This window comes from Scyliorhinus torazame, chromosome 2 (assembly GCF_047496885.1).
Source record: "Scyliorhinus torazame isolate Kashiwa2021f chromosome 2, sScyTor2.1, whole genome shotgun sequence".
NCBI classification, from domain to species: domain Eukaryota; kingdom Metazoa; phylum Chordata; class Chondrichthyes; order Carcharhiniformes; family Scyliorhinidae; genus Scyliorhinus; species Scyliorhinus torazame.
In genome coordinates, this window is record NC_092708.1 from 327,797,877 (window position 1) to 327,821,179 (window position 23,303).

Here is a 23,303-nt window from a genome sequence, read left to right on the forward strand (position 1 = left end):
CACCGTTTGGCAGGTAATGCTATAACCGTATGCTGTTCGGCATCGTCTCAGCATCAGAGATATTTCATCGCAACATGGAGCAGATGATGGAGGGTATCGAAGGGATTTGTGTGTACGTGAACGACGTCATCATATGATCCACAACCTCTGAGGAGCATGTTTCCCGTCTCCAGCAGGTATTCCGCCATGTCCACGCCAATGGCCTTAAGCTGAACAGGTCCAAATGTTGCTTTGGCATGTCAACACTCAAGTTCCTAGGAGACCAAGGGCGGGATTCTCCGACCCCCCCCCCCCCCCGCTCCCCCCCGGGCCGGGTCGGAGAATTGCCGGGGGCGGCGTGAATCCCGCTCCTGCCGGCCGCCGAATTCTCCGGCACCGGAGATTCGGTGGGGGCGGGAATCGCGCCGCGCCGGTCTGCGGGCCCCCCCCCCACCCCTGCGATTCTCCGGCCCGTGAAGGGCCAAAGTCCCGCTGCTGTAAAGCCGAGCCCGCCAGCGTAAATTAAACCACCTCCCTTACCGGCGGAGCCAGGCGGCGTGAGCGGGCTCCGGGATCCTGGGTGAGGGGGGCGGGGTGCTGGGCGATCTGGCCCCGGGGGTGCCTCCACGGTGGCCTGGCCCACGATCGGGGCCCACTGATCCACGGGCGGGCCTGTGCCGTCGTGGCACTCTTTCCCCTCCGCCTCGGCCAACAGCCTCCACAATGGCCGACGCGGAGGTGACCGCCTTGCGCATGCGCGGGGATGACGTCAGCAGCCGCTGATGCTCCCGCGCATGCGCGGACTCGCGCCGGACGGCGGAGTCCCTTCGGCCCCGGCTGGCGTGGCGCCAAAGGCCTTCCACGCCAGCCGGCGGGACGGCAACCACTCTGGCGCGGGCCTAGCCCCTAAAAGTGAGGGCTTGGCCCCTAAAAGTGCAGAGAAATCGCACCTTTGGGGCGACCCAACGCCGGAGTGGTTCACGCCACTCCATCCCGCCGGCACCCCCCACCCCGCCGAGTAGGGGAGAATCCCGCCCCTGATCTCTCAGCAGGGCGTGTGCCCCGACACAGACAAGGTCAAGGCCTTCGCAGCCATGAATGTCCCGGAAGACAAGAAGGCAGTATTGCGCTTCCTGGGCATGGTCAATTTTCTGGGCAAGTTCATCCCAAACAAGGCCTCACACACCACGGCCCTACGAATCCTAGTGAAGAAGTCCACTGCCTTCGAGTGGAAGGTGGCCCATCGGGCAGAGTGGTTGGTGCCGAAAGCCAAGCTCACCACTGCACCCGTATTGGCATTTTTCGACCAAGACAGGGAAACAAAAATCTCGACAGATGCAAGCCAGGATGGCATCGGTGCGGTCCTCCTTCATCCTGGGCACCTGTTGCCTACGCATCAAGGGCAATGACGCCCACCGAACAACGATATGCACAAATCGAGAAGGAATGTTTGGGCCTTCTCACTGCCATTCTCAAGTTTCACGATTATGTCTACGGCCTGCCAACATTTACAGTCGAGACGGATCACAGGCCCCTGGTCCACATTATCCACAAGGACCTTAATGACATGACGCCTCGGTTGCAGCGCATCCTCCTCAAACTCAGAAGGTACGACTTTGACCCGGGCTACACGCCTGGCAAGGAGCTCATCATTGCCGATACACTGTCCTGCTCCATCACCGTGCCTAGTGAACCACTGAATGTCATCCGGCAAATTGAGTCACAGGTTGAGTCACAGGTGCAGCTGTGTGCTAGCACCCTCCCGGCATCTGATGAGAAGATGATTCGTATCCGTGAGGAGACAGCCAAAGACCCCCTCTTGCAGCGTGTTATGCAACACCTAGCCAATGGCTGGCAAAAAGGGCAGTGCCCTCAATTTTTCAATGTAAAGGACACCTGACGGTGGTTGATGGTATCCTCCTCAAACTGGACCGGATTGTAATTCCACACAGTCTGCAGAGCTTGGTGCTCCGTCAAATCCATGAGGGCCACCTGGGTGTGGAAAAGTGCAGACGCAGAGCCAGGCAGGCTGTCTACTGGTCCGCAATCAGCCAGGACATCACAAACATGGTCCTAAACTGTGCGACCTGTCAACGCTTCCAGCCAGCGCAGAGTAAGGAGACACTTCAGCAGCATGAAATCGAAACCTCTCCGTGGTCCAAGGTTGGCATCAACCTCTTTCATGTAAATGGTCGTGATTACGTGTTAATCATTGATTACTTTTCCAATTACCCTGAAGTCGTAAGGCTCTCAGACCTCACATCTCGGACCGTCATCAAGGCCTGTAAGTAGACGTTCTCCAGGCATGATATCCCACTCACTGTCATGAGTGACAATGGCCCGTGCTTCAGCAGCCATGAATGGCCTCTGTTTGCCCAGTCGTATCAGTTCAAACACGTCACTTCCAGCCCACACTATCAGCAGTCAAACGGAAAAGTTGAGAAAGGGGTGCACATAGTGAAGCAGCTCATCTGCAAGGCCACGGATTCTGCGTCTGACATTCACCTTGCGCTGCTTGCGTACAGGGCAACCTCACTGTCCACTGGCATGTCGCCGGCTCAACTCCTGGTGAACAGGGACCTGCGAACGACACTTCCAGTCATACACCTGCCCAACCTGGATCACCTCCCGGTGCTGCAGAAGGTGCAGCAACTCCGAGACCGGCAAAAACAGGACTATGATGCTCATGCCACCGATTTGCAAGTGTTATCCCCATCAGGCACTGTTCGGGTCAAGATACCTGTTGGAGGCTGGTCAGCTCCAGCTGTCGTTGTTCGACAGGCAGCCCCCTGCTCGTATGTTGTGTGTCTGGCTGATGGTTCTATTGTGCGACGAAACAGACGGGCACTGATGTTTCCTTCCGTTGTTTTGCCACCTCCTGATACCTCGACTCACGAGGCCACCAGTCAGGCTTCAATCCCGCCCATCAAGGTGCTGTCGTCCCCACCACCACCCCTCCGGCGGTCGACCAGGATCAGACGCAAGCCACAGAGACTGGGCTTATGAACATTTGTTCTGTTGCTATGTTCTGTGTTCTCGCATTAGACAGCTGTTTTCACATGTACATATGTTCATATCCACTGCATGTAAATATGTTAATATTGGCCTATTTGTGTAAATACGTTCACATATGTTATCCAAACATTAAAAAAAAGGGAGATGTCATGATATGCGGACACACACATAATGATATACAGACAAGCAGCTAATGGACACAGAGAACAGGACATGACCAATAAGCAGTCAGGACACTCAGGGGTGGGATCTGACTATAAAAGACATGGGGCACTCACACTCTGCCTCTTTCCACTGATGAACTCCTAGAGAGTCAGTCAAGGGTGTTGTTACAATCTCACACCTCCACCACGTGGCTACGAGCTAGTCTGATTCAGTCAGACAGAGGAACCACACTTAAGTTAGCAGAGAGTCGAACTCACAGAGAACTGCGCTAACTGTGCTATTAGTTCAATAAACCTGATTGAACTAACTTCAAGGTCTGGAGTATCTTTCTGATCTAAGCTGCATCCAGTTGCAGCCAGTGTTAGACCAGTGTACCTAACACGACAGACACCAATGAAATATTTGAGCGCTACATATTCAAACAGCGTCTACAAGATAAAGATGAATCTTTCAACTCCTTCTTAACTATCCTCCGCCTGCTAGCGCTGTCCTGCAACTTTGGTGATATTGCTGACTCCATGATCAGAGACCAAATCGTTTTTGGAGTTCACTCTGATCCTCTGAGACAGCAGCTACTAAAATTCAAGCATATGACCCTGCCAGTTGCGATTGAAACATGCACAGTGCTTGAGCATGGCAAAAATCGCTATGCCCAGTACAAATCGGCTGAAAATGAGAAACCTGCCTCCCACGAGGCAGCGAGTGTGTAGGCCATCTATCGGATGCAACGCCTCAGCATTGGTGAAAGCGGCCATTTCGCGTGCTTTTCCCGGGGCCCCACGCATGCGGGATGCGAACGAGATAACAAAGCGGCCAACACCCGCACTTCGCATGTGCGACGACGCGCGGAGCGTCAGGACGCCGACGTCATGACGTGCTCGAACTGCAGCAATGCCCACTTAAAGAAACACTGTCCTGCAAGAGGCAGGCGATGTTTAAACTGCGGGAAGCCTGGACACTATGCAGCCTTGTGCAGGTCTGCACCACCAGTCAGGGGCCAGCGCTCCCAATTCCGATGGCGCCGCATTCAGAGTGTGCAACAACGATTACAGGATTCTGATCCTGGCAGCACAACGGATCCAGAGGAAGAATGCCTGGACTCCGCCTACTGTGTGGGCATCATTACCAAATGTGAATATGCCACATCCAACTCATCACAAATTCAATCCATCCTCGCTGTGGATTCTGTGGACGAATGTCGTGCGGTGATGCAGGTCAACCACTGCTCCATGAAGTTTAAGCTGGACACAGGTGCTTCTGCCAACCTCCTCTCACAGGCAGATTTCAAACGCATCAATAAGCCCCCCCAGGTCCTTCCAGCAGCCTGCAGGCTCCTGGACTACAACGGAAATGTCATCATGGCACTGGGATCCTGCCATCTACTCGTCTCCAACCAGAGCACCCGTGCACGGTTACGTTTTGAAATTGTCAAGCCAGACGGGGCATCCCTTCTTGGCGCGCATGCCTACAAGCAGCTGACCTCGTGCAGCGGGTTTACACAACGACATCCTCCAATGTGGATCTTCAGGCCGGCATTGACGACATCCTCGCTCAGTATCCGGATGTGTTCAGCGGGATGGGCACGCTGCCGTTTTGATACAAGATTCTGCTACGACCTGATGCCAAGCTAGTGGTCCACGCACCACGCCGGGTCCCGGCTCCGCTGAGGGACCACCTGAAGGCACAGCGCAAGGATCTTCAGCAACAGGGCATCATTTCCAAGATAACCGAACTGACTGACTGGGTCAGCTCGATAGTATGTGTTAGAAAACCTTCGGGAGACCTGCACATCTGCATTGATCCTAAGGATCTCAATAAGAATATAATGCATGAACACTACCCCATCCCGAAGCGGGTGGAACTCACCAGTGAGATGGCACACGCAGGTTTTTTCACCAAGTTAGATGCGTCACATGGCTTTTGGCAAATCCAGCTGGATGAGTCCAGCAGAAGGCTCTGCACCTTCAACACACCGTTTGCTATACTGCTATAATCGCATGCCATTTGGCATTGTCTCGGCATCGGAGATCTTCCATCGCATCATGGAGCACATGATGGAGGGCATTGAAGGGGTTTGTGTGTACGTGGACGACATCATCACATGGTCTACGACCCCTGAAGAGCACGTTTCCCGTCTCCACCAGGCATTCCGCTAATGGCCTGAAGCTGAACAGGTCCAAATGTTGCTTTGGCATGTCGACACTCAAGTTCCTAGGTGACCAGATCTCTCAGCAGGGCATGTGCCTCGACACAGACATGGACAAGGTCAAGGCCATCAAAGCCATGAAGGTCCCTGAAGGCAAGAAGGCGGTGCTGCGCTTCCTGGGCATCGTCAATTTTCTGGGCAAGTTCATCCCAAACATGGCCTCACACACCATGGTCCTATGAAACCTGGTAAAAAAGTCCACTGCCTTTGAGTGGAAGGCAGCACATCAGGCAGAGTGGTTGGAGCTGAAAGCCAAGCTCACCACTGCACCCGTCTTGGCATTTTTCAACCCAGACAGGGAGATGAAGATCTCGACAGATGCGAGCAAGGATGGCATCAGTGCGGTGCTGCTTCAACGCGATGACACTTCATCCTGGGCACCGGTAGCCTACACATCGAGGGCCATGACTCCCACCGAAACAAGATATGCGCAAATCGAGAAGGAGTGCCTGGGCCTTCTCACTGCCATTCTCAAGTTTCACGACTATGTCTACGGCCTGCCGACATTCACTGTCAAGACGGATCATAGGCCTCTGGTCCACATTATCCACAAGGACCTAAACGACACGACGCCTCAGTTCATAGAGTATTCATAGAATTTACAGTGCAGAAGGAGGCCATTCGGCCCATCGAGTCTGCACCGGCTCTTGGAAAGAGCACCCTACCCAAGGTCCACACCTCCACCCTATCCCCATAACCCAGTAACCCCACCCTACACTAAGGGCAATTTTGAACACTATGGGCAATTTAGCATGGCCAATCCACCTAACCCGCACATCTTTGGACTGTGGAGGAAACCGGAGCACCCGGAGGAAACCCACGCACACACGGGGAGGATGTGCAGACTCCGCACAGACAGTGACCCAAGCCGGAATCGAACCTGGGACCCTGGAGCTGTGAAGTATTTGTGCTATCCACAATGCTACCGTGCTGCCGTGGTTGCAGCGCTTCCTCCTCAAACTCAGAAGGTACGACTTTGACTTAGTGTACACGCCTGGCAAGGAGCTCATCATCGCTGATGCATTGTCCCGCTCCATCACACTGCCTAGTGAACCGCTGGAAATCATCCAGCAGATTGAATCACAGGTGCAGCTGTGTGCTAGCATCGCCCCGGCGTCTGATGAGAAGGTGGTTCGTATCCGCGAGGAGACAGTCAAAGACCCCCTCGTGCAGCCTGTCATGCACCACATTGCCAATGGCTGGCAGAAAGGGCAGTGCCCTCAATTTTACGATGTAAAGGACGACCTGACGGTGATTGATGGTATCCTCCTCAAGCTGGACCAGATTGTCATTCCACTCAGTCTCCAGAGCTTGGTGCTCCGCCAAATCCATGAGGGACACCTGGGCATTGAGAAGTGCAGACGCAGAGCCAGGCAGGCTGTCTACTGGCCCGGTATTAGCCAGGACATCTCGAACATGGTCCTCAACTGTGTGACCTGTCAACGCTTCCAGCCAGCGCAGAGCAAGGAGACGCTCCAGCAGCATGAAATCGAGACCTCCCCGTGGTCCAAGGTTGGCATCGACCTCTTTCGTGCGAATGGTCATGACAGCGTGTTGATTATTCACTATTTCTCCAATTACCCTGAAGTCGTGAAGCTCTCAGACCTCACATCTCGGACCGTCATCAAGGCCTTTAAGGAGATGTTCTCCAGGCATGGTATCCCACTCACTGTCATGAGTGACAATGGCCCGTGCTTCAACAGCCATGAGTGGTCTATGTTTGCCAAGTCATACCATTTCAAACATGTCACTTCCAGCCCACAGTATCCGCAGTCCAATGGGAAGGTTGAAAAAGGTGCACATTGTGAAACAGCTCATCTGCAAGGCTGCGGATTCTGCTTCTGACATCTACCTCGCGCTGCTTGCGTACAGGGCGACCCCACTGTCCACTGGCATGTCGCCTGCTTAACTCCTGATGAACAGGGACCTGCGGACGACACTTCCAGCCATACACTTGCCCAACCTGGATCACCTCCCGGTGCTGCAGAAGGTGCAGCAGCTCCAAAACCAGCAAAAGCAGGGCTATGATGCCCATGCCACCGATTTGCCCATGTTATCCCCGGCAGACACTGTCAGGATCAAGATACTGGATGATGGCTGGTCTGCTTCAGCTGTCGTTGTTCGATAGGCTGCGCCCCGCTCGTATGTTGTACGTATGGCTGATGGTTCTGTTGTGCGACAAAACAGACGGGCACTGTGCAAAGTTGCCTGCCCGCAACCGCTTTCTTCTCCATTTCCATCCGTTGTTTTGCCACCTCCTGATACCTCGAACTAAGATACCACCAGTCAGGCTTCCATCCCGCTCAGCAAGGTGCTGTCGTCCCCACCACCACCTCTCTGGCGGTCGACCAGGATCAGACGCAAGCCCCAGAGACTGGACTCAGGAACATTTGTTTTGTTTGTTATGTTCTGTTTTCTCACATTAGACCGCTGTCTTCACATGTAAATACGTTCACAATCAACTACACAGTCTGTACAGATTTTCACCATTGTCAACCTCTCCCTTCCAATCCCCCCCGCGCGACATACTGCTCATCAAACACGGTCACAAATATCCCCCACCTGCTCAGCCTCTTAACTCATACTTTATCTTCTCTAATTGCAGGAAGTCGTACGGGTCACCCAACCAGGCCACTACCTCCGGTGGCGATGCCGATCGCCACTCCAGCAATCAGAGAGGCGAAGGCCACAGCATCGGCTTTCCTCCTCTCCATGAGCTCCTGATTTTCTGAAACCCCAAATGTCGCCACCAGAGGGTCCGGGTCCACCTTCTCCCCCACTATCCTGGCGAAGATTGCGAACATTCCGGCCCAGAATCTTCCCAATTTTTCGCAAGCCCAAAACATGTGCGAGTGATTCACTGGCCCCCGCCCACACCTCTCAGACTCATCTGCTACCCCCTGAAAGAACCCACTTATCCTCGCCCAAGTCATATACACCCTGTGCACCACCTTAAACTGTATCATGCTCATCCTTACACAAGAGGAGGTCCTGTTTACTCGACGCAGTGCCTCACTCCATACTCCCCAATTGATCTCCCCTCCCAACTCCGCTTCCCATTTCTCCTTGATCTTAGGCAGCACAGTAGCACAGTGGTTAGCATAGTTGCTTCACAGCTCCAGGGTCCCAGGTTCAATTCCTGGCTTGGGTCACTGTCTGTGCGGAGTCTGCACGTTCTCCCCGTGTGTGCGTGGGTTTCCTCCGGGGCTCCGGTTTCCTCCCACAGTCCAAAGATGTGCGGGTTAGGTGGATTGGCCATGCTAAATTGCCCTTAGTGTCCAAAAAAGATTAATTGGGGTTACTGGGTTACGGGGATAGGGTGGAGGTGTGGGCATTCGTAGAGTGCTCTTTCCAAGGGCTGGTGCCCAATGGCCTCCTTCAGCACTGTAAATTTTATGAAATTTACCTCGCCTCCCTGCTCCCCCAGCCACTTGTATATATCCCCAATTCTTCCCTCCCCTTCCACATCCGGAAGCAGCGGTCGCTCCAGGAGGGTGTATCCCGCCAACCTAGGGAACCCCCTCCAGACCTTTCGCGCAAAGTCCCTAACCTGCAGATACCTGAACTCACTACTCCTCGGCAGCTCTACCCTCTCCCTTAGCACTGTAAGGTTTTCGGGCAATTCGGACCTTTTTGGACTGCCCAAGAATAAAACCCAGAGAGTGTAAACTGGACACTTTTCAGCCAAAGGAACGTAACCAAATTTCCCAGCAGGCTTGGTCAGCTGAGCTGAGTAGGGGCATAGGTATTTACAACCCCCCCCCCCCCCCCCCCCCCCCGGGAGCTACAAGGAAGAAGAAGCCAGACAACGAAATAGGATTAAAAACAGAGACAAAGGGGCATGGTAATGCTGTAAGGGGCCTGCCTGCAAGCAGGACAATGGGATGGTCATAGCCCCATGCAGATGTAAATGACTTTGCCTCCACCAGAGCAGAATCCAATCAACACCCCATCAACATAGCGAGGTGAGAGTGAGAATAGCAGCGATCTCCAGAGCAGATGGAAGACTTTGAAAATCTTCACAAGGGAGCTCAACCTCGTTATCTCAAAAAGCAGACTGGAGGCGGACCTAGGGGAGTTACTCCCATCTTGACAGGTCTGACCGGCTCAAAGGGGGCAGGACCAGCGGGAACTTTAAACCTTATGGATTCAATGCAAAAGGGGCTGGCCGAACACAGGAAAAAGCCAGGTAAAACGTATATAAAAGGGGCTGTGTTTCGATTGAGGGTCTGTTGGCTTGACCTCTCCACCTTCGACTTGACCTCCCGCAGCCTGTGACCGTAAGTACCCTGCAGCAGCTTGCGAAACTCCCTTGACTTTGATAGTGGTTGAGGCTTTGGGGCAGGGGGCTTGATTTGTGTTTTGTGCCATTGCTAAAATTGTGTAACAATAAGATTTTACATTGTGTCCGTTATAGTACTTCCTGAATAGACTTAGTTTGTGTTAGAGCTTAAGATTTTATTATAATTTCTTCTGTTTGATGATTTTGACCTGGGTTTTGCAATAAATCTCGATTTGCTGATAATTGGAGTTGTTTAAATTCTTCAATCTCTCACCAGCGATCTCTGACCAAGTCATTGTTAAGATATTCCTCACCTTAATTCCGGGGTCGAGAATCTGGGGTCATCTTGAACGATTCGAACCCGTTCACTCAGGACAGGCTGCTGGTTAGGTAATAAACAGCAGTGTCCTATTCTCTCTCTTGGGAAAGCTACTCCAGGGAAGTAGGAACCGGGTGGGTGTTGTACCACCGGCAAGAGAGAGAATCACCTGGGCATTGGTGGGGGTCAGGATATCTGTGTGATATAAGCCTCAGGCTTCTGGTTAGGGATAAACGGCAGGCTTGATTCAGTGCTCTCTCCCGTGGAGGTGTCCCAGTGCGGCATCCCCTGGCCTCTGACGTTTCAGTGCCAGCTGGAGAGAGACACACACAGATACTCAAACCCCAGATATCGGCCCAGTAGTGGAGTAGCAGAGATGGAACCCTCTACAGCACCTCCAGACTGGCGTACCCTTCCTCCAAATACACATCCCTCACCTTGACCAGCCCCACTTCTCTCCACCTCCTGTATGCACTATCCATCCCCCCCCCACACCCCCGGCTCAAACCCATGATTCTTGCACAGCGGCGTTAGCACCGACATCCCTTCCACCCTAAAATGTCTCCTCAGCTGATTCCATATCTTCACCGTGGATTGCACCACCGGGCTCCCTGAATACTTACTCAGAGTCATTGGCAATGCTACTGTCACTATAGCCCTCAAACTAGACCCCTACACGATTCCTCCTCCATCCTAGCCCACTCTACCCCTTCTCCTTCCCACCACCGCCGCACCTTGTCCACATTCGCCGCCCAATAATACTGAAGCAGGTTCAGCAACGCCAACTCCCCCCCCCTACTGCCTCTGTCTCTGTAGCAGGGTCCTCCCCACCTCAGCACCTTCCCCGCCCAGACAAAGTCCAAAATGATCGTGTCTACTTTCCGAAAAAAGGCCTTTGGTATAAAGATCGGGAGAGCCTGAAAGATAAACAAGAACCTTGGCAGAATATTCATTTTCACCACTTCGACCCTCCCCGCCAACGTTAAATGCAGTGTATCCCACCTCTTAGAGGATCGATTCATGAACAGGAAGCAAGGAGTAGGCATAAACAGAGCATTTTCAAGTTGGTAGGCTGTGACTAGTGAAGTTCTGAATGATCAGTGATGGGTCTTCAGCTATTTACAATCTATATCAGTGATGGGCTACCTAAGCTGTTCAGTGGCCCTCCTTCATCTCAATAGGCTACAAGATTGAAATCAGGCTTGTTCCCTAAACATGACCCATGAACAAGATTAAATTCATTTAATACATGCTGAATATTTCATAACAAGTTATAGAAAATGTTTAATTATTTATATATCAATAGAACTATCACCAACTTCAAATGATAAAAAGGGAAGAAATATTTATGCTTGATTGGAGTGCATGACTCTCACAGTCGATGTTGTGTTCAATCAGCATGCACTCACTTCACCTGCCCTTGCTTTATGGGTGTGTCACTTCAGTCATGCCAGTCAGAAAAACCTACGTGCACATTAATCTGTAGAATGTGGCAACCCTGCGCATGGGCAGTGATCAGCAAGATTCTTGTGGGTCGCATTCAGAACTTGGATGAACAAAGAACAATACAGCACAGGAACAGGCCCTTCGGCCCTCCAAGCTTGCACCGACCATAGTACCTGCCTAAACTAAAACCGTATGCACTTACGGAGGCCGTATCCTTCCATTCCCACCCAATTCATATATTTGTCGAGATGCCCCTTAAATGCCGCCATCGTACCTGCTCTCACCACCTCCCCAGGCAGCACGTTCCATATATTTACCAACCTCTGTGCAAAAAACTTGTCTCTCACATCAGTTCTAAACTTTTCCCCCTGCACTTTAAACCTATGTCCCCGGACTTCCGGTTGCGGCGATGACCAGCTAAGCCGCACGTTTCGACACCTCCCGTTTCAACGGACTTTTGGGCTCTTATCGGGAGCCCCAACGGAAATTTCTTGCGGCCAAAGCCAGTGTGAGGTGACAAAGGAAGGATTCCCCCCGGGTGTGGATGGAAAGGAGCGACAGTAGCGATGATGGTGATGGTGAGTGGCAGATTGCAGGGTGAGGTGGTTGTGCTGGTGGACGTATATGCCCCGAACTGGGATGACGCGGGATTCATGAAGCGAATGCTGGGACGTATCCCGGACCTGGAGGAGGGAAGCTTGGTAATGGGGGGGGGGGGGAGAGATTTTAATACAGTGCTTGACCCAGGGCTGGACTGGTCCAGATCCAGGACCGGGAGAAGGCCGGCAGCGGCCAAGGTGCTTAAGGGATTCATAGAGCAAATGGGGGGAATAGATCCGTGGAGATTCGCCAGACCGATGGGTAAAGAGTTTTCCTTCTTCTCCCACGTCCACAAGGTATATTCCCGGATAGACTTTTTTGTTTTGGGAAGGGCACTGATCCCGAAGGTGGCAGGAACGGAGTACTCGGCCATAGCCGTTTCAGATCACGCCCCGCATTGGGTGGAGCTGGAACTAGGAGAGGAAAGGGACCAGCGCCCACTCTGGCGATTGGACATGGGACTACTGGCGGACGAGGGGGGATGCGGAAGGGTGAGGGGATGTATCGAACGATATCTGGAGGTCAATGACGATGGGGAGGTCCAGGTGGGAGTAGTATGGGAAGGCTGAAGGCGGTGGTTAGAGGAGAGCTGATTTCCATCAGAGCCCACAAGGGGAAACAAGAGGGTAAAGAAAGAGAGAGATTGGTTGGGGAAATTCTGAGGGTGGATAGGAAGTATGCGGAGGCCCCAGACGAAGGGCTATACAGGGAAAGACGAAGACTACAGACGGAGTTTGACCTGCTGACCACGGGAAAGACAGAGACACAGTGGAGGAAGGCACAGGGGATACAATATGAATATGGGGAAAAGGCGAGCCGGCTGCTGGCCCAACAACTTCGGAAGAGGGGGGCGGCGAGAGAGATTGGAGGAGTTAGGGACGAAACGGGAAAGATGGAGCAGAGAGCAGGGAAAGTGAACGAGGTGTTCAAGACATTCTATGAGAGGCTGTACAAGTCCCAACCCCCGGAGGGGAAAGAGGGAATGATACACTTTTTGGACCAGCTAGAGTTCCCGAGGGTGGAGGGGCAGGAGGTGGCAGGTCTGGGGGCGCAGATTGAGGTGGATGAGGTGATCAAAGGAATTGGGAACATGCAAGCAGGGAAGGCCCCGGGACCAGATGGGTTCCCGGTGGAATTTTATAGGAAGTGTATGGACGTGTTGGCCCCGCTTTTGGCGAGAACCTTTAATGAGGCTAAGGAAAGGGGGACATTACCCCCGACAATGTCGGAGGCGACGATATCGCTAATTCTGAAACGAGACAAAGACCCGCTGCAGTACGGGTCATACAGGCCTATCTCCCTCCTGAACGTAGACACCAAACTGCTGGCCAAAGTGACGGCGACAAGGATAGAGGATTGTGTCCCAGGGGTGATACATGACGACCAGACAGGGTTTGTTAAGGGGAGACAATTGAATGCCAATGTACGAAGATTGCTGGGGGTGATGATGATGCCCCCACCGGAGGGGGAGGCAGAGATAGTGTTGGCGATGGATGCAGAGAAGGCATTCGATAGGGTGGAGTGGGACTATTTGTGGGAGGTGCTGAAGAGATTTGGGTTCGGGGAGGGGTTCATTAGATGGGTTAGACTCTTGTACGCGGCCCCGGTGGCAAGCGTCATTACAAACAGACAAAGATCGGGATACTTTTGATTACATAGGGGTACAAGACAAGGGTGCCCCCTGTCCCCGTTACTGTTCGCGTTGGCACTGGCGCTGAGGGACTCTAAGAAGTGGAGGGGGGTACTTAGAGGGGGAGAGGAACATCGGGTGTCACTATATGCAGACGATTACCTGCTATATGTGGCGGACCCGGTAGAGGGGATGCCAGAAGTAATGCAGATACTCAGGGAGTTTGGAGAGTTCTCGGGATACAAATTAAATATGGGAAAGAGCGAACTTTTTGTAATGCACCCCGGGGAACAGGACAGGGGGATAGATGCTCTGCCGCTGAGGAGAGTAGCAAGGAATTTTCGATACCTGGGGATTCAGGTGGCCAGGAACTGGGGAACCCTACATAACCTTAACCTGACGCGATTGGTAGAGCAGACGGTGGAGGACTTTAAGAGGTGGGATATGGTGCCCCTGTCATTGGCGGGCAGAGTACAGGCGGTTAAAATGGTGGTCCTCCCGAGGTTCCTTTTCGTGTTTCAGTGCCTCCCCATCCTGATTACAAAGGCCTTCTTCAAAAAAATAGACAGGAGCATTATGAGCTTTGTGTGGGCGGGAAAGACCCCGAGGATAAAGAGGGGGTTCCTGCAGTGCAGTAGGGACAGAGGGGGATTGGCACTGCCGAGTCTGAGTGACTACTATTGGGCCGCCAATGTGTCGATGGTCTGTAAGTGGATAAGGGAAGAAGAAGGTGCGGCGTGGAGAAGGTTGGAGATGGCGTCCTGTAAGGGAACGAGCCTAAAAGCGCTGGCGACGGCGCCGTTACCGTTCTCCCCGAAAAGGTACACCACAAACCCAGTGGTGGTGGCGACCTTGAAGATCTGGGGGCAGTGGAGACGACATAGAGGAGTGACGAGTGCCTCGGTGTGGTCCCCGATAAGGAATAACCACAGGTTCGTCCCGGGGAGGATAGATGGGGGATTTCAATGTTGGCAGCGAGCAGGAATTAGGAAGCTGAAGGACCTGTTTGTGGACAGGATGTTTGCGAGTTTGGGAGCATTGGAAGAAAAATATAAGCTGCCACCAGGGAATGCTTTCCGATACATGCAAGTGAGGGCATTTACGAGGCAACAGGTGAGGGAATTTCCACGGCTCCCGACGCAAGGGGTCCAGGATAGAGTGATTTCGGGGGCATGGGTTGGAGAAGGTAAAGTGTCCGAAATATACAGGGAGATGAGAGACGAGGGGGAGGCGATAGTAGAGGAGCTGAAGGGAAAATGGGAAGAGGAGCTGGGGGAAGAGATTGAGGAGAGGCTGTGCCAGGCTTAGCCTGATTCAATTTAAGGTTCTACACAGAGCGCATATGACGGGAGCAAGACTGAGCAGGTTTTTTAGGGTGGAGGACAGGTGTGGGAGGTGCTCAGGAAGCTCGGAGAACCACACTCACATGTTCTGGTCGTGTCCGGCACTGCATGAGTTCTGGGAGGGTGTGGCAAGAGTGATCTCAAAGGTGGTGGGGGTCCGGGTCAAACCAAGCTGGGAGTTGGCTATATTTGGGGTTGCAGAAGAACCGGGAGTGCAGGAGGCGAAAGAGGCCGACGTTTTGGCCTTTGCGTCCCTAGTAGCCCGGCGAAGGATTCGACTTATGTGGAAAGAAGCGAAGCCCCCGGGCCTGGAGGCCTGGATAAACGACATGGCAGGGTTCATAAGACTGGAACGAATAAAATATGCGTTAAGAGGATCGGCTCAGGGGTTCACCAGGCGGTGGCAACCGTTCCTTGACTATCTCGCGGAACGATAATGGAAAAACAGAAAAGACAGCAGCAGCAACCCAGGGGGGAGGGGGGAGGGGTTGGGTGGGGGGGGGGGGGGGATTATTCCGTGTTCTTGTTTTTTCTTAGTTAGTTGTTGATATTTGCTTTTTGTTTATTTTGTTTTCCATCTGTTGTTAGTTTAATATATTATTTAAATAACGTTTAATGTATATTCCTTTATTAAGTTGTAAAAACGGAAAATCTTTGTTTGAAAAGCTTCAATAAAATATATATTTTTTAAAAACCTATGTCCCCTAATACTTGACTCTCCTACCCTAGGAAAGAGCATCTGACTATCCTCTCTATCCATGCCACTCATAATCTTGTAGACCTCTATCAGGCCGCCTCTCAACCTACTTCGTTCCAGTGAGAACAGGCCGAGTTTAACTTACCTCTCCTCACAGCTAATGCCCTCCATACCGGGCAACTTCCTAGTAAACTGCTTCTGTACCCTCTGCAAAGCATCCACATCCTTCTGATAGTGTGGCGACCAGAATTGTGCATAATATTCCAAATGAGGCCTAACTAAGGTCCTGTACAGCTGCAACATGACTTGCCAATTTTTATATTCAATGGTCCGACCAATGAATGCCAGCATGCCAGCCTTTTTGACCACCTTATCCACATAAAATCATAGATCATAGAATTTACAGTGCAGAAGGAGGCCATTCGGCCCATCGAATATGCACTGGCCCTTGGAAAGAGAACCCTACTTAAGCTCACGCCTCCACCCTATCCCATAACCCAGTAACCCCACCCAACCTTTTTTGGTCACTAAGGGCAATTATCATGGCCAATCCACCTAACCTGCACATCTTTGGACTGTGGGAGGAAAACAGAGCACCCGGAGGAAACCCATGCTAACACGGGGAGAACGTGCAGACTCCACACAGACAGTGACCCAAGCCGGGAATCAAATTTGGGACCCTGGAGCTATGAAGCAATTGTGCTAACCACTATGCTACCGTGCTGCCGTAGCCACATGCAATGCCACTTTCAGTGATTGGTGGGCATTCACACCCAGGTCTCTCTGCCTGTCAGTACTCACAAGACTTCTACCATTTATTGTGTAATTGGGTCACATGTGGCCCGCCAGCTCCATGTTTCCCATCACTGATCTATTTTAAGGACTTTGATGAAGAGATAGAGAGTCATGTATCTAAGTTTGCTGGAGATACAAAGCTTTTGTTTTTAATAAACAATTTTAATGAGGTATTTTTGGCATTACAAACAGCAACAGTATAAAAACAATGTACAAAGAACAATAGACATAGTGCAATCACCGACTCCCATCCCGCCAAGACAAGCATAATTGACCCCCTATTCTACGCTACTCTAAAACCCCCCACCCCCCACTGACGATTAATTCTCCGCGAAGAAGTCAATGAATGGTTGCCACCTCCGGGCAAACCCTAACAGTGAACCGCTCAAGGCGAACGTAATCTTCTCTAGGCTGAGAAAGCTCGCCATGTCAGTTAGCCAGGTCTCCGACTTCGGGGGCTTTGAGTCCCTCCAAGCTAGCAGTATCCGTCTCCGGGCTACCAGGAAAGCAAAGGCCAGAACATCTGCCTCGTTCTCCTCCTGGATTCCCGGGTCTTCCGACACCCCGAAAATTGTCACCTCTGGACTCATTGCTACCCTTGTCTTCAAAACTCTGGACATGACGTCTGCAAACCCCTGCCAATATCCCCTAAGTTTTGGACACGCCCAGAACATGTGGACATGGTTCGCTGGTCCTCCCGCACATTTTACACACCTGCCCTCCACCCCAAAGAATCTACTCATCCGGGCCACTGTCATGTGGGCTTGATGGACCATCTTGAATTGGATCAAGCCGAGCCTGGCGCAAGTTGCGGTCGTGTTGACTCTGCTCAACGCGTCCTCCCATGATCCATCCTCCATCTCACCACCAAGCTCCTCCTCCCACTTACGCTTCAGCTCCTCGGTCTGCATCTCCTCCGCCCCCATGAGTTCTTTGTAGATGTCCGAGAAGCTCCCCTCTCCCACCCATCCCCTAGACACTACCCTATCCTGGATCCCCCTTAGTGGCAGGAGTGGGAAGGATGAAACCTGCCTGCGCAGAAAGTCCCGCACCTGTAAATATCTAAATTTGTTCCCCCTTGCCAACCCAAACTTCTCCTCCAGCACCCTCAAGCTAGGGAAGCTCCCCTCTAAAAACAAGTCCCCCATCTTCTCAATTCCCACCCTTCGCCATACTCGGAACCTCCCATCCAAGCTCCCCGGGGCAAACCAGCGATTGTCACATATTGGGGACCAGACCGATGCTCCCACTGCTCCAGCATACCTCCTCCTCCACTGACCCCAGATCCTCAAGGCCGCCACCTCTACGGGGCTGGTGGAGTACCTCGCCGGCAGGAACGGCAGAGGTGCCGTTATCAACGCCCCAGACTGGTGCCCCTTCCATGAAGCTGCCACCATCCACTCCCAAGCCGACCCCGCCCTCACCCCTGCCACCCACTTCCTTTCATGGCTATGTTGGCCGCCCAGTAATAATTACTCAAATTCGGCAGCGCAAGCCCCCCTCCCCCCGATTCCGCTCGAGCATCACCTCCTTCACTCGCGGGGACTTACCCGCCCACACAGAGCCCAGGATGATTTTATTAACTCTCTTAAAAAAGGACCGCGGGATGAAAATTGGGAGACACTGAAATACAAACAGAAATCTCGGTTGGACCGTCATTTTGACCATCTGCACTCTCCCAGCTAACGACAGCGGGAGCACTGGAGATACAAAGCTAAGTGGAAATCTAAGCTGAGAGGATTACACAGAGGGGCTGCAGAGTCTACAGTGTGAAGAAAATGTTATTTTTAAACTATGTTTTGTGTCTACTGTAGTATTCTGCGAAGCAGGCATAAAGGGGCCTTGTGTGCGGATCTCGGTGTATGACAAGGAAGACGGACAAGGACAATGGAAAAAGATGAAATAGAAAAACATATTTAAAGAGAGGTTGGGAGCTGAATTGAAGGAGTGGCTATGTAAGGCCTCCTGGAGTATGCACTATGCTGGGAGATGATTGTGAAAAGAAGCAAAGTGAGCAGTCTTCAGCAACCCAAAAAAGTGGTTGTTTTCAAGAGAGCAGCGTTTTGTTTTAAAATATGGAATTCCGACAGCTGAAGGGGATTGAGCGAGAGAAGCCCTGTGACGTCCTTTCCCTACAGCAACAGTGGGGTGCCACCGTGCTGCCCAGCTGAACATCTTTTAGAAGGTGTGAAACTTTTTAATGTTGATGCTCAGAAGGACTCAGGTGTTATTCATACAAGAAACACGGAAAGTTAACATACAGGTATAGCAAAGGCCTGTTGGCCTTTTTGTAAGGGGATTGGGGTACAGGAATGACACAATCTTGCTACATTTGTGCAGGGCTTTGTTTGGACCACATCAATGTGCAGCTTTGGTCTCCATATTTAAGGAAGGATATATTTGCATTGGAGGGATACATCAAAGGTTCACTAGATTGATTCCTGGGAAGGGAGGATCGCCCAATGATGAAACGCTGAGTAAACTGGGTCGATATTCTCTGGAGTTTAGGAGAATGAGAAGCGATCTCATTGAAATATACAAGATTCTGAAAAGGATTGAAAGGGTCAATACTAAAAGATGGTTTCTGCTGGTTGGGGAATCCAAAATATGGGGGCACAGTCCCAGGTTAAGTGATTGATCATTTAGGACTGAGAAAGGAGAAATTACTTAATTCAGAGGGTTGTGAATCTTTGGAATTCTCTGCCACAGAGGGTTCTGCATTCGCCATCTGTGGGGACTCTCTTTATAAGGGGTCTCTGTGGGGGGTCTCCTTATTTAGGGGGTCTGAGGGGGGGGGGTCCTCAGTTGGACTTTGGAGGAAACTCCCTTCAAGAGTTACCCTCTTGGTCCACCGCCTGTTCCACCGGGTCAGGGCCACGTTTGTCAGGAACAGTAGTTATTCTCATCCCACGTAACTCCCAGCCCAGAGGACCAGAGGATCACGCAGGCCCGGAGAATATGCTGCCCGGCCCACTAAGCGGATGCAAATGGGTCTTAATGATCCATTTGCATCCAGGGCGAGATCCTCGATCCCGACGCCAGCGCGGGGTGTGGAGCATCGGAAACGGGTCGGCAACAATGCTGGATTCACCACCTCATCGGTAACTCCACTACTGGCAGCACAAGGCGGAGAATTTAGCCCTTTGTTTTTACAATCTCTGTGCAGATTTCACTCCTTTTGCTACCAGGAGAGACCTTCCTGCAACCAGCAGGTTAATAGGGAAGAGATCAAGTAGGTTACTGCACTATGTTGTTTCACTCACTGCTCGGTGCAGACCCAGTCTGGCAGGGCAGCTCAAACCAACCACATGGCTGTGGAATCGGTGTGACATATAGGCCAGGCAGGGAAAGGACAGCAGATTTATTTCCCAAAGGGACACTCATGAACCAGTTGGACTTCACTGATGTCGATTCTGTTTTTAAATTCCTGCGTTTTTAAGCAATTTAATTGATCAAATTCCTATCCTGAGCTTTAGAACATAGAACATAGAACGATACAGCGCAGTACAGGCCCTTCGGCCCACGATGTTGCACCGAAACAAAAGCCATCTAACCTACACTATGCCATTATCATCCATATGTTTATCCAATAAACTTTTAAATGCCCTCAATGTTGGCGAGTTCACTACTGTAGCAGGTAGGGCATTCCGCAGCCTCACTACTCTTTGCATAAAGAACCTACCTCTGACCTCTGTCCTATATCTATTACCCCTCAGTTTAAAGCTATGTCCCCTCGTGCCAGCCATTTCCATCCGCGGGAGAAGGCTCTCACTGTCCACCCTATCCAACCCCCTGATCATTTTGTATGCCTCTATTAAGTCTCCTCTTAACCTTCTTCTCTCCAACGAAAACAACCTCAAGTCCATCAGCCTTTCCTCATAAGATTTTCCCTCCATACCAGGCAACATCCTGGTAAATCTCCTCTGCACCCGCTCCAAAGCCTCCACGTCCTTCCTATAATGCGGTGACCAGGACTGTACGCAATACTCCAAATGCGGCCGTACCAGAGTTTTGTACAGCTGCAACATGACCTCCTGACTCCGGAACTCAATCCCTCTACCAATAAAGGCCAACACTCCATAGGCCTTCTTCACAACCCTATCAACCTGGGTGGCAACTTTCAGGGATCTATGTACATGGACACCTAGATCCCTCTGCTCATTCACACTTCCAAGAACTTTACCATTAGCCAAATATTCCGCATTCCTATTATTCCTTCCAAAGTGAATCACCTCACACTTCTCTACATTAAACTCCATTTGCCACCTCTCAGCCCAGCTCTGCAGCTTATCTATATCCCTCTGTAACCTGCTACATCCTTCCACACTATCGACAACACCACCGACTTTAGTATCGTCTGCAAATTTACTCACCCACCCTTCTGCGCCTTCCTCTAGGTCATTGATAAAATTGACAAACAGCAACGGCCCCAGAACAGATCCTTGTGGGACTCCACTTGTAACTGAACTCCATTCTGAAAATTTCCCATCAACCACCACCCTCTGTCTTCTTTCAGCTAGCCAATTTCTGATCCACATCTCTAAGTCACCCTCAATCCCCAGCCTCCGTATTTTCTGCAATAGCCTACCGTGGGGAACCTTATCAAACGCTTTGCTGAAATCCATATACACCACATCAACTGCTCTACCTTCGTCTACCTGTTCAGTCACCTTCTCAAAGAACTAAATAAGGTTTGTGAGGCATGACCTACCCTTCACAAAGCCATGCTGACTATCCCTGATCATATTATTCCTATCTAGATGATTATAAATCTTGTCTCTTATAATCCCCTCCAAGACTTTACCCACTACAGACGTGAGGCTCACCGGTCTATAGTTGCCGGGGTTGTCTCTGCTCCCCTTTTTGAACAAAGGGACCACATTTGCTATCCTCCAGTCCTCTGGCACTATTCCTGTAGCCAATGATGACATAAAAATCAAAGCCAAAGGTCCAGCAATCTCTTCCCTGGCCTCCCAGAGAATCCTAGGATAAATCCCATCAGGACCCGGGGACTTATCTATTTTCAGCCTGTCCAGAATTGCCAACACCTCTTCCCTACGTACCTCAATGCCATCTATTCTATTAGCCTGGGTCTCAGCATTCTCCTCCACAACATTATCTTTTTCCTGAGTGAATACTGACGAAAAATATTCATTTAGTATCTCGCCTATCTCTTCAGACTCCACACACAACTTCCCATCCCTGTCCTTGACTGGTCCTACTCTTTCCCTAGTCATTCGCTTATTCCTGACATACCTATAGAAAGCTTTTGGGTTTTCCTTGATCCTACCTGCCAAATACTTCTCATGTCCCCTCCTTGCTCGTCTTAGCTCTCTCTTTAGATCCTTCCTCGCTACCTTGTAACTATCCATCGCCCCAACTGAAACTTCACACCTCATCTTAACATTGGCCTCCTTCTTCCTCTTAACAAGAAATTCCACTTCTTTGGTAAACCACGGTTCCCTCGCTCGACACCTTCCTCCCTGCCTGACCGGTACATACTTATCAAGAACACGCAGTAGCTGATCCTTGAACAAGCTCCACTTATCCAGTGTGTCCAACACTTGCAGCCTACTTCTCCACCTTATCCCCCCAAGTCACGTCTAATGGCATCATAATTGCCCTTCCCCCAGCTATAACTCTTGCCCTGCGGTGTATACTTATCCCTTTCCATCATTAACGTAAACGTCACCGAATTGTGGTCACTGTCCCCAAAGTGCTCTCCTACCTCCAAATCCAACACCTGGCCTGGTTCATTACCCAAAACCAAATCCAACGTGGCCTCGCCTCTTGTTGGCCTGTCAACATATTGTGTCTGGAAACCCTCCTGCACACACTACAAAAAACAACCCATCTAATGTACTCGAACTATATCTTTTCCAGTCAATATTTGGAAAGTTAAAGTCTCCCATAATAACTACCCTGTTACTTTCGCTCTTATGCAGGATCATCCTCGCCATCCTTTCCTCTACATCCCTAGAACTATTTGGAGGCCTATAGAAGACTCCCAACAGTGTGACCTCTCCTTTCATGTTTCTAACCTCAGCCCATACTACCTCGGAAGATGAGTCCCCATCTAGCATCCTCTCCGCCACCGTAATACTGCTCTTGACTAGCAGCGCCACACCTCCCCCTCTTTTGCCTCCTTCTCTGAGCTTACTAAAACACCTAAACCCCGGAACCTGCAACATCCATTCCTGTCCCTGCACATTCCTGTCCCCACACATTCCTTAGATTATTAGTTCAGTAACACAATCATTAAGCAACCTTCAATTGCCAAGTTGATTCTTCCTTTTAGCCTTCATTATATGATGGTTTTTGTGATGCTGTCAGTCCTTCCAATTATGCTGAGGCATCATTAATTTCACTAATGAGCAAGTTCATTTTATTACTTACAGAGACGAGAGCATGCCAACCCCCACGCAGCACCACATACTCTGTCTGTTCCCAGCTCCTTGATGGCTGAAGAAAGTGACTTTTCTATTCCCTGTAGCCCCTAACAATATGCATCAATGAGTTTAGCCTTGTGACTGGGATAACTTTAACAGCTGATAACAGTGATTTACATCAGCCCTCAGAAGAATCACTCAGGGAGATGCAGACGTGTTGTTGATGCATTCAAATGTCATTTAGCATTAGACAGCAAATCGCTTCACTTGCATTGATGCAAAAATATTTTTTTAACCTGATGTAAGGTTATGCTTCCCCACCACTTGTATTTACGAGGAAGTCTGTTGCATCATTTGTGTTGCAAAATGATGACGCTGCAAAATGCTTTTTTTAGAAGACCCAGGATCAATTTGATGAATGGAGACATTTGAGTCTA

The 23,303-nt window shown here is 51.0% G+C and overlaps 1 long non-coding RNA gene across 1 annotated transcript in view; it reads right to left on the bottom strand.

Moving 5' to 3' along the window:
* LOC140407900 (uncharacterized) overlaps positions 1-22,952 on the bottom strand; it is a 50,455-nt gene extending 27,503 nt beyond the window's left edge. The window contains exon 1 of the long non-coding RNA XR_011939874.1: positions 22,874-22,952. This is a non-coding gene — a long non-coding RNA (uncharacterized lncRNA). The remainder of the gene's footprint in view (positions 1-22,873) is intronic.
* Positions 22,953-23,303: the final 351 nt, after the last annotated feature.